Source organism: Lutra lutra, chromosome 9 (assembly GCF_902655055.1).
Source record: "Lutra lutra chromosome 9, mLutLut1.2, whole genome shotgun sequence".
Taxonomy (NCBI): Eukaryota; Metazoa; Chordata; class Mammalia; order Carnivora; family Mustelidae; genus Lutra; species Lutra lutra.
This window is the reverse complement of record NC_062286.1, coordinates 19,321,685-19,334,645: the sequence shown is the minus strand read 5'-3', so window position 1 is coordinate 19,334,645 and position 12,961 is coordinate 19,321,685. Positions and strand designations below refer to the sequence as shown.

The window sequence follows — 12,961 nt, the reverse complement described above, 5'->3', positions numbered from 1 at the left end:
TTTAAAATTTAATTTTTTAAGATTAAAAAAATAAACATATATGCATTCACCTTGCTAAAATACTCCTGTTGTATGAATTTGTGCCTAAGGAAAGACAGTCAGCATATAAAATACATATTTGTGGCAGCTATCTTATTAAGACAACTGGGCAGAAACAACCATTGGGTAATTGTAGGTACACTGTACATGTGTTCCAAAAAATTAGTTTTATATCATTCTAACTTGTGGAAAATATGTTGGTATTTCTTAAAATAAATATAAAAAGAGATTAAAATCAGTCTTCCTGACCATAGCTCTCTTTAACTGTGTAAACAACAAAGTAAGTGTTATTTACTTGCATGTGCACAGCAGGAAAGTTTATAATAGTTTAGCAAAGAAGTAACAACCTTAAAAAAAAGAAAATGGTGATCAGAGAGACAAAACTAAGTGATAAAAATTTCATTGTCTCTCTCTTCCCATCAATTCCACCCTCTTTCAGATTCGAATACTAATGAGCACAAAATCAGCTAGAAGCTGTCGCCAGAAGAGAATGAATATCAGCATTAGACACAGATAATTCACAGATGATTATCCAAAATCAAAATTACATTTACTACATAAAATTATTCCAATATCAAGGGGGACCTCGGTGGCCCCTTGGTTTTGGCTCAGGTAATGATCTCAGGGTCTTGAGATCAAGCCCTGCATCGTGCCTTGGGCTCAGTGGGGAGTCTGCTTCTCTCCCTCTCCCTTTGCCCCTTCCCCTGCTAGCATGCATGTTCACCCTGCTCTCTCTCTCTAAAATAAATAAGTAAATCTTTAAAAAATATTCCAGTATCGAAAATAAACTGTTAAGCCCCCGATCAGAAGTTGTTCAATTTTCCTCAAATATTTCAGAAACTAATTTCAGAATAAAGTATGGTTAAATGTACATATATAAACCAATAAAAGAAAAATAAATATACTAAAATTTGATCCTTACAATTATAAGGTAGCAGAAGTACCAAAGTAATAGAGCTGCATATCAATTACTTGCCAAAACAATGGATTCATATTCTGAGGGCACTAGAAAATGATCAAGTCAGGTAAACCTCCAGTTAATTTCAGGGTCATCTCCCAACTAGAGCAGAAGAGACATGAAGAAAATCACAATATAAATGTACATATAATTTTCACTGCGCAAATTTAGAGAAGAATATGCACTTTTTAAAGCCTAGCTTAAAATTTAAATCATCTCACTTGATTCACTTATTTTTGGCAAAAACCTTAATACCCATTGGGAAATGGAAAAAAAAAAAATCCCCAAGCATTTCAGGTGACTAGATGGTTAAACAGCATTAACATTTCCTCAATGATCATACTAACCGAAATAACTACATTCCTTCCAGTGCAATGTCCAATGAAGAAAGAACTCTACACAAGTGAAATTCAAATTTCACTTTCCAGTATTCTTAACAGAATAACAACTATGAAAATAATGCCTATATTTCAGAAGCAATGGAAAATAATACAAACTTTCAGAATCAGAGGGACCCTAGCAATTGCCATCTAGTGTACTGCTTAACTTTTTAACTATATAGGCCACTTAAGCATATACGAAATGCCTATCTTGCCTGTTTTCACTTGCACAGTATAAAGTCAGTAACAAAGAATTTGAAAGGAACAAAATAAAAGGTTCACAAAAAAGAAGGCCTATTAATATGCATTTAAAGGCTATGCCAATTTAATAATATAGAGAGAGTGTTTATGCATTTTATATGTATTAACTCATCTATTCCTCCAACTGCTCTATGAAGTATGTATTATTATTTCTATTTACAGAATCGTGGACTGAGTTCAACAGTTTTATCTTATTGATAAAGAAACTACTATCTGACAATGATAATGATGAAAACGATGATGACCAATACTTACGTAGGATTTACTACATGCCAATTAAACCTTACTAATTCATTCACTCATAAAATATGAGACAGGTAATACTATAATCCATTTTAGAAATGAGGAAACACAGGAACAGAAACATTATTTAATCTGCTCAACTTTGTCAAGTGGCAGAGGTAAAAATCATTGTTGGGTAGTTGATTCCAGATTCTGGCTATGCTTTAACTTATACAATTAAACTACAGTCTCATAAGTGATAAGCAGAAAAGCTAACGATAGATTCCCAACTTTTGTTTTTGCTTCTACACTAGAATGCTTGCTTCTTCATTTGTTTTCCCTGAAAAGCTGATATTAAATTATGCCACTTCAAGAAACCTGTGTGGTATTTACTAGAATCTCAAACACACGAACAGAGTCTTCTCAACTCTTAGTCCAAACATCACACAGAAATAAATAAAACTGATCATGTATCTAATCCTGACTTCTCTTGCCATTATAATATAAAACAATTATTTCCTGTAAGATGTAATCCACTTTAAAATGTAAATGCGCTATTTTGTTAAGATAAAAAATTTTGCCATTACAAACCCTGTTTTTTTCCAAAAATTAATAAATCTTGCTGGATTTTAAGATTATATGTATACAAACATACATACATAAAATTCTTTTCAATAACACCCAAATCATCTTTAGGAATCACCCTTTTGGGATTCTTGACTCCTACCATGTTTTAACAGACTTTCTCCTGAAAAAAATCTTTACAGGCTTTGTTCTACCAGACAAGTTCTCAGTAAACAAATCCATGACTCTCCAAAGTCCCACATTATAGTCTCTTTAGAAAGGAACACAGATGAAAAGAGATATCAAGCTCAAAATGAGTACTACTGTACCAAACAGCTGACCTGTACTCTTCCAAAATGTCAGTTTTATGGAAGACAAAGAAAAGCTGATAGAGAATTCCAGGTTAAGAAACCAAATAGCTGTAACAACTCACAGTGTGTGATTCTGGATCAGATGACTGATAAAATTCTAATATGAATATAAATATAAATTAAGTAACAACAATGAAAATGTTGTTTCCTGAATTTCATTATTATGTTGCGGTTAAGGAGGAGAAAAACACACTGAATATTTAGGAATGGAATCATAAATGTCTACAACTTGTTCTCAAATGATTCATTGTCATCATAGTGGTGGTGGGAGAGGAGAAGCAAAAATAATAGTAAATATACAGAGAGATAAATGTAACAAAATGTTTAAAACTGGTGAAAGTGGGTAATGGACATGCAGGCATACCAAGCTTGCAACTATGTAACAGGTGTAAAATTGTTTTTGATAAACATTGAGGGGAAACAGAAAAGACCAAAGTTTTCATTGTGATATGAAGAAAAAAGATATTCTCAGTCACTCAATGAACAATGAGTTACAGGAAAAGACACCCACACTAGAGATCAATCATTAGATCATTCTGTTTTCTTTCTCTTTCTCTTTCATAAAGTCACGGTACTAACATTCTCCTCCTGAAAACTCTTAAATAAGAGAGGGCTCTCCTATGTGATTAAAATTTCTCTGAATTATAATACACCCTACTCTGCAAAATGGCTTTTTAATATTCAAAATGCTTATTAACTCACCTCTCTTTCTTTATTGAGAATCAAGTCTGATTTCAAATAACAGAAAATGTAAGTTAATAAATATCCCCAGTTTATAAAGGCCAGAAATTAGGAGTGTGTTCTAGAAACCAATGGGATTTTAATGTGAGAAGTAGCAGGATAAAATGCCTATCTCCTCAAATCATTTTGTACCTCCAGTCCCTGCTTTAAAGTTCTCTCCCTACAAATAGTCTTGCTTTCATCTCCCAAATTCACTGTTTATTCCAAACATAGGTGTTGCTTGTCAGCCAACTAAATTTAACTGCCTTTAACTTCTATGATTGTTAAACCCACTCTTCAAGTTGACAGCTACCACTCTCGATGGTGACAGCCTTGTCCTTTAAAGTGAGTGGGTGGGTGTGCAGCTGGGGCAGGGATGAGAGGGGTTTCTGGGGTGCTGATATTCTACTTCTTAACCTGTTTAACAAATATGTTTGGTACATGGTAACTCAAGAGTTCTACATTTAAAATTTGTAACTTTTACCTGTATATTGTATAATCTACTAATTTAAAACACTTCCTGCTGGAGGTCTTCCACTTAACTGATTAATCAGTTTCTGATTTATCTTCGGCCTTTTACCTACTGTCCTGGCTTGCTGCATGTTCATCATGGTCATGGATTCACAAATACTATTCCCTTAGCTCACAAACTCTTAGAAAACAACTAGGTAAAAAATGCCCAAATATTAAAAAAAGGGGGGGGCACCAAATATAGATTGACTGCATACATATTAGAAATATATAGATCAAATCTAGGGATAGTTCAGTATAGTTTTTCTGCTTGCCATTTTTAATTCAATAATGAGGGTCTCATAAAATATTCATTTCAGCATGCATTAAAGTAGTTCATAAAATGTAATCTAGAACTTCTCTAACATTTTCCTTTAGGAATGTCAGCACATGTTTTATAATTACCTTGAAACTCTCAAATCAAACATTATTTCCATTAACAAAAAGAGTCAATAGGTAATCATTTTCTCTCTATACTTTTTGTACAGACAAAGTTCTTTAAAAACAGAGCTACAATTCCCACCTGGGAGACTTCTTTGTTCATAATGAGTCCTCAAAACAGATATGGTCAAATCTAGTACTCCGGAGGGTAGCTTCCAGGGGATGGGGTAGCGAGGTTTCCAGAGATGATTCTAGTTTCTTCACTCTCACCTCATTTAAGGCCAATTACGCAAACAACTAAAAAGAGAAAAAAATAAAAGCAGAAGGGATATAAGATTGCCATTTTATTCTCTAAGAAATGACAAAGGTCAGAAATGCTGCATGAAGAAAAAAAAACACAACTTTTAAGACCAGACGGAAAAACACTTCCAATAGACAATGGACTAAGATATGATTTTACAGGTGAAGTCCTGAAGTGATTAGATCTATATTCCTATTTAAGACTGCTACTTAGGTAATACATAATTACATTCTGCCCTTAATCTTCTGAAAGAGCCATTTATGTGTCTTTTAAAAAAATTTTTATGGCAGGTGTGCCTGGGTGGCTCAGTGGGTTAGGGCCTCTGCCTTCAGCTCCGGTCATGATCCCAGGGCCCTGGGTGGAGCCCCGCATCAGGCTCTCTGCTCAGTAGGGAGCCTGCTTCCCCCACTCTTTCTGCCTGCCTCTCTGCCTACTTGTGATCTGTCAAATAAATAAAATCTTAAAAAAAAAAAGGGACTGACTATTTCCATGGGTTCACCAAGATTCAATTCTCCCCCCAAATTCATATATTCAAAAATAAAATCAGTGGCTTACTTTATGTATATCTAGTACATTATACAATCAATAAATACAAATCTATTTTTCTCCTGTTTTACATTTGTAATAGTTTTTTTTTTTTTAATGCTTGTTTTGGGCTTTTTCTTTTTAAATAAAAACATGTTTTCTCCAACTCATGATTTCCCCCAATCCTGAATTCCAAGTTAAAGTAAAAATGTTTAATACTAGAAAACTGGGTGATCTCATTACCTAGATCCAAAAGTGCTTACCCCTTCTAGTCTCTCGATAAACTAAATGCTTCTTATATTTTCAAGATTTTTCTCCTCTTGATTTAAACCCACAATTCAAAAACTCAAAGAAATGAACTAGTTTTTCATATTGACTTACAGTTAAAACTATTAAAGGACTTACAGTTAGATTAGCCCAATTTACAGTCTATTTGAAGTTTTCTCACTTTATATGTCCAGTGTATTTGCATTTATAATAAATAATTTCTTGAAACAATTCATTTCAATCCTCCTGATACTATTTTGTGTGTTCTTTCATTTGTGAAGCACTTTATCTTTGAATTTTTCCTAAGCAAATCTGTATAGGAATTGGTAAACAGCAACTGATTAGTGGCAAAGATGGCACTGTTCATCTAGTCATCCATAAACCTAGGTTCTGTCATTATTTGGCTTCCAAGGAAGAGCAACCCCCATAATCACTTGCATACTTCATCCTGCAGGTAGAATCTCTGCCACATAATGCCACTCTCTTCTATAAAACCGAGAGTTTTTATGGGAACTTCTTCAAAACCAAGCAGACTGAAGCCAGATGGATCCTGCTAATGATTTAGGGTCCTGATGGATTCATGGTCAACCATATGAGAGGCAAGGTGAAAGCAATGCTAAGGGGGAGGCTGAGCACAGTCATTTAGAAACTGCGTGAAGATGGAAAAGCACCGCTAAATCCATCTTCCAAAAAGGTATGTACACAATGAGAAGTAAGAAATATGGAACCACGAGATAGGTGACACAGAGAACCTAGGAAGACAAGAGGAATATGAAGAAATACTGAGAAAAAGGACAGTTTTGATAATCTGATGTTTAATTAGTACTGGGAAATCAGTGAGCTCTCTTAAAATGTATCTCTCCTTGGGGGATAGGGGGGCCTCAATCGGTTAAGGGGCTACCTTTAGCTCAGGCCCCATGATTCATGATCTCAGGGTCCTAGGATCCAGCCGCCGGTGGGGCTGTAGGGAGTCAGTTTCTCTCTCACCCTCTGCCCCTCCCCACCACATGTTCTCTCTCTCAAAGAAATAATTTTTTTAATTAAAAAATAAAATGTGATTTTAATCCAGTGATTATTTTCATTTAATTGAATTTTAATTCCAGTATAGTTAACATAGTCTTTTATTAGTTTCAGGTGTACAATATAGTGATTCAAACATTTTATATATGCCAGTGATTGCTATGTAATTACCTGTGTTATCAACAGCTCAGCATTTTAAGTCTTTCCTCACCACCCCTCCCCTGATCCCAAGGAATCCAGAGTAGGAGATCTGAAATGGATAGTACAAATTCCTACTAGACCCCCATGATTACTGAGCATGCCTGAAGGCTTTGAATAATTGGTTCCATTTCTCCCCTTCTGCATAAGGCCTTTCTGTCTTCATTATCTGCTTCCAATGCTGGATTCTGGAACAAGTTCTGGTTAATGCAGCACCTCAATTTCTTTAATTTAATTATTAATTTCTTAAATTCAATCTGATTTAAAGATCAAATGAGGAAGCTAGCAGAAAGAAGAGCACCTATCGTGCACCTACCACATAGAAAGAGTAAAAAGGAAATCTATTAAACTGTCTTCCTTTGTTGTTTTGGAGTTAGGAAGAGGTACAGAGCCAGAAATTAAGAATATGTAGAGAAATAGAACAAATAAGTATCTATGGGTTTACCCTCAGATTAAAACAGTAAACACTTTTTATTATTTTTTCTTTCTTAGGAAATGAAGCACTACCAATAAATCAGAAGTCCCCATACTGACACAGAGCCCAATCTGCTCATTCCCCCTCCCTTTGATAGAAAAAACCATCGTCGTGAATTTAGTACAGCTCTTTCTGAATATATATGTGTATGTGTATCCATAAACAGTACATTTTAAAGTTTTGGGTTTTAAAATATATGTGTTTAAACTGTATATACTACACATAAATTCTGCATTTTGTTGATTTCATGCATTATGTTTTGGGGCTCTATCCTCGCTGAAGTGTGCATGCATGTGCGTTTCATTCATACATATATGTGAATATACCTGGTCTCGGCCATTCCTGTATTTAAGTGGCCTGTACATTTTTATTTTTACAAATAATACCTCAATGAGTGTTCTTGTACATGGTTTCTTGTTCATATTTTCATATGCACAAGTGCAAGAATTTCTAATGGCAATACCCAGAAGTGTATTTCTGAGTTACAGAAGCTACGTATCTCCCACTCTACTCTACTCTACTTTGACCATGTGTCAAACTGCTTGCCAAAATGGTTATTTCATACTCCCATTACTAACGTATAAGAACCATTTCCCCCACATTCCTTCCAACACCTGATTATCATCAGACTTTATTTTTTAACAGTCTACTGGATGAAAATGGGATTTCCCTTCAACTTGAATTTCCTTGACTGTTACGGAGACTGAGCATCTTAGCTGACTCTGTGGATGTCCTATTATTTGAACCAGTACTGGTCTCTTTTCTTCTCGTATGCTGGGCACCCAAGAGGCACTTTTAGTTCTGGGGAATTTTCTTGATTTATACTAATTTATTTTTCTTTCCCTTCATTTATTCTTCTCTCTTTTTGGAACTCCTAATATTGGTAAGTTGACCCTCCTAGATTCATGTTTTTATTTTCCTCAATCTTCTATCATTTCTTTGCCTTTTTACTCTACTTTTTTTTTTTTTTAAGATTTTATTTATTTATTTGTCAGGGATAGAGGGAGAGAGAGCGAGCGAGCACAGGCAGATAGAGAGGCAGGCAGAGGGAGAAACAGGCTCCCTGCCGAGCAAGGAGCCCGATGTGGGACTCAATCCCAGGACGCTGGGATCATAACCTGAGCCGAAGGCAGCTGCTTAACCAACTGAGCCACCCAGGCGTCCCTTTACTCTACTTTCTAAACATTTTTCCACAATTCACTGTCCAATACTGCTATTGAGTTTTTTCTGCTACAAATTCTTAATTTATAAGAATTCTTTGTTTTCTGAATGTTCTTTTTAAAATATCCTATTCTTGCTTTACAGATGTAGCATCCCATCTTGCTGAAGATATTTTATACACACATATGGTATATGTATATATGTATGTGTGTGTGTGTATGTATGTGTATATTTATCTATATATGGCTGGATGTGTATGTGTGTGTATGTATATACATATACATAATATTGTCTCGGTTGTATAGTCTGTTTTCAGCAAGTTGTTTTGATATTTGATTTATTTATTTTGGTTTCTGTTATTCATAGTAAGTGCTTTCCTGAGATGCTTCATATTTAGAACTTTGGAAATAAAAAGTTTCTTTAAAGCTCTAATTAAGTATGTGGGGCTATTGACTACGACCTTCACTACAGGGCAACCTGGGCAGGCTCTTTGTTAAGAGTACAGCTAGTGCTGTCAGAAGCCGGTTCCCCTTCTCTACCACTTACTTACTTATTGGTTCAACACCTGTATACATATAAAGTAGTTTCAGAACTGTTAACTTACACCCCTATAAGAAACAAACTGACCAAATACAGTACAATATTTATGTACGGTTCTTTCTGCCTTTAGTTTTTCATTAATGGGCTAGTCATATTCTTTGCAGAAGATTCTTCCTGCTTCTTGCCTGGAGGATAAAGACCTCAGTTTGGGAAGCCAGTGATGGAGAAGAGGGCAGGGGCTCTTATCATTCAAAATGCCAATGCTCATTTAATCCCCTTCCACCTTCAACATGCCTGTTGTCTAGTATCCAGCTGTCCTCTGTTTTCTTTTCTTTCTTTCTTTTTTTTATTTATTTATTTGACAGACAGAGATCACAAGTAGGCAGAGAGGCAGGCAGAGAGAGGAGGAAGCAGGATCCATGCTGAGCAGAGAGCCTGACGTGAGGCTCGATCCTAGGACCCTGGGATCATGACCCGAGCTGAAGGCAGGGGCTTTAACCCACTGAGCCACCCAGGCGCCCCTGTCTTGTTTTCATCTAGAAAATATACTTCAGTGGCCCACCTGCCAAGACAGGAGCAGTTGATTAGAACAGTGGCAAAGAGGGTAGAAGATCCAGGCATCTAGGTATTTCTTCTTCTTTTTTAGGGGGAGGAGGGGCCAGGGGAGAGGGAGAGAGAATCTCAAGCAGGCTCCATGCCCAGTGCAGAGCCCGACATCATGACCTGACTGAAATCAAGAGTAGGATGCCCAACTGACTGAGCCACCGAGGTGCCCTCATTTAACTATTTCTTAAACATCTTTTAAACAATCCTCCTTATTTTAGTTCCTTACCCTTTCTCACCTTCCACTTTTTTAAAAAGATTTTATTTATCTGACAGAGAGAGAGAGACAATGAGAGAGGGAATATAAGCAGAGGGACTGGGAGAGGGAGAAGTAGGCTTCCAGTGGAGCAAAGAGCCCAATGTAGGGCTCCATCCCAGGACCCTGGGATCATGCCCTGAGCTGAAGGGAGACACTTAACGACTGAGCCCCCCAGGCGCTCCTCACCTTCCACTTTCAAAATTACACAATACTACCACTGCCTGAGCCCTTTGGGGATTCACCAGTACAAATTCCATTAGTCCTTAGTTTTCTCCTTGTAAAACTCAGCTTTCCTAGGTTTAACAAGATTGTTACCACTCCTCTAGCTGTTCTCTAGCCTTGAAAATTTTGCCCTATATTTCTCCAATTCTCCTACGTCTCTGGATTTATGACTTAACAACCCTTATTAACTTTATTTTTGTTGTTTAACTTAACTGTAGTTTGGGGAGGGAATAATATTAACTGAGTGCTCAACGTACCACCTTTACCTGGAATTAAATACTATGTTATTATTGGTAATATTTTATTTATTTTCAATCTTCCTGTTATTTCATTATCTTTTTAAAGTTTTGCTTCATGTATGTTATTTACCCCTTAATCTTTCTGACAATTTTAAAATCCACCATCCTGACATTCTCAAGAACCAATCAGCTATTGAAATTGCTCAGTAACATAATGAATGATATGACAGAAAGAGAACTAATAACAGGCAGTAAGGTCTACAACACAGTTAATTAGGAAAGTTTTAAAAAGGACCAGTTTTAGATCAAGGGAATGTCTCTTCATACACATTAGCTGATACCATGGATTCTGACTTTGGGAAAGCAGAAAAAAATACACCTTCAATTATCAACTGTCACCTTATGAGACGAGTATCAAAACGAGCTGTGGTCTACTGTCCTTTTCTCTGTGAGGAAGTAAAAGAAACTTTCAAATCTCTAAGGGCAGTAGATTCTCTCCCCCAGCCCACATACCATATGTGTGAATAAAGTAACCTGTTACTAGTAACATTTAAAACCACAATGTTTATACATTCATTACTTCAATCAAATTAGTGCAGATCCAAGGTTATTATTACAACAGGACTTTAACTCTTCTTCTTTATGATGTGCTTTTGATGAGGAAATGAGGAGATGAGGAGAGAAAGAGATAATGTTAGCCAAAATCTGGGTGTGATGGGACTGGCTTAGGTTAGCTCTGCGGCCGTCCTGTAGTGGGTCATTATAAATAAGCCATTAATACTAGTGATGATCAGAAATTACTTCGGTTTACATGGAGTTGAGATTCCATAGTAACTTCTCTGTTCTTACTAATTCTACCCCAAATAAAACTTAAGAAAGAAGGTGGCACCTAAAACTTTGTGCAAAATGGGTTTTTTTTCCTTAAGAGAGACTATGAGGTTTTCACAGAACAAACAATGATGCTACCAATCCTCCTCTTACTTATCATGCAGGAGTCATGCTCTCCAAATCAAAGGCAAAAATAATTTAAATAAAATTTGAAATCAACCCAGTGATATTGTTAAAAAATAATTTTAAAATGTATGTAAAGTTTGTTTATTTAACTTCTCTATAGTATCTATTTGTTTTTTCTTATTAACACTATGAAGAGGAGGCCTAAAAAAAGATTTTAAAGATGAAACTGTTTATTTTGCTTAATAGAATGGCAATATTTACTTGTTTTCCTTCTTAATCTTTGATTTTTAAGAGGCTGATTTCATTGCTCTTATGATTACAAACTGCTTTTATGAAAACCTGGTAATCTCCAGGAAAAAAATCACCTCTTCATACAATTTTTGGAGGTCTTAAAAAATCTGGGTTAATTCATGGGTATTGGTAGAAGAAATTATATTATGATGGAAAGCTATGAAACCATGGTAAAAGTATGAGCTCCAAGGGGACTCCAGCTGAAAAATAAATCTTGATAAGTGGCAAGAATTCTGAGCGGACCAGTTAAAGAAAACTGAGACCCCAAGGAAATTCTTTGTGTATGTGGATAAGACATATGAAGAAAGATGTTCATGCCAGCATTATTTATGAAAGTAAAAAATGGTAAGAACCCAAATGCCCATAAATAATAGAACAGATTAGCAAACTCTAGCATACCAATAGAATAAAACCTCACACCAGTGAAATTAATTAACTGAGCTTTAGCTATCCATATCTGCCTATAGGCAACCACATTCCTTTCTTATAACTGAGGCATATTGCATTATGGTTACAAGTATGGATTCCAGAGCTCAACTCCATCATCACTAACTTTCTGACCTTAACCTCTACATGCCTTAGTTTCCTGCTCTACAAAAAAAGCAGACTAATACTTGTACCTATTCCAAAGTTGTTAGGAGAGTAAATAAAAATGATGCCTGGCACATGGTAAACACTGCAAAGTGATTAACAGACCATAGCCAACTAAGTTTAATATCTCTTCTGCTTAGCAGCCACTTATCTCATAAATGATGGTAGCCATCACATTTTCCCTCAGTTTTTTCAGACTTGGGTATCATGCATTTCTTTAATTATTTGTTTCAGTAATATATATTCAGGAAATTTTACGTACCCTCATATGGCTTTTTGTTTTTAATTCTCATTTGGCTTCCAGGGAAATACTGATGCTTAAATTCAAAGTTTTAAAGATAAAATGAAATTTAGGGACGCCTGGGTGGCTCAGTCAGTTGAGTGTCTGCCTTCAGCTCAGGTCATGATCCCAGGGTCCTAGGACTGAGTCCCGCATCAGGACCTTTGCTCAGCAAGGAGTCTGCTTCTCCCTTTGCCTGCTGCTCCCCCCTGCCTGTGCTCTCTCCCCCCTTCTCTCTCTCTGACAATTAAATAGATAATCTTTAAAAAAAAAAGATAAAATGGAATTTAAATAATACAGTAAACCGTCAATTCAAAGTACTTTGTTGAGTCATGATTTCTATTTTTTGTTCCCCCCTTTTAAAAAAGGCAGATTATAACCTTAAAACCAAAACTGTTTAACTGCCTGCATATCAACTACTAAATCTAAAATATTAATGATTCTTACATTCTCTATTACATTTACATTAAAGAGATAAACACTGAAAAGCCCAGACTACTGGATTTCAAAACTACTAATTCTGGATGCCATATAAACATCTCTATTTTGGATACAAGTTATTTGCAAAAGAATGCTCCTACTATTTTTATGCTCAATTTTAAGCTCCACACCTATAAGTATCTGCCTAT

The 12,961-nt window shown here is 35.8% G+C and overlaps 1 protein-coding gene across 1 annotated transcript in view; it reads right to left on the bottom strand.

Annotated features, from left to right (window-relative positions):
* The window catches only part of NCOA1 (nuclear receptor coactivator 1), a 111,450-nt gene extending 98,985 nt beyond the window's left edge, over positions 1-12,465 (bottom strand). Inside the window, 2 exon segments of the mRNA XM_047744391.1 lie at positions 4,549-4,703; positions 12,315-12,465. The gene's annotated coding sequence lies outside the window, so the exon portion shown is untranslated.
* Positions 12,466-12,961: the final 496 nt, after the last annotated feature.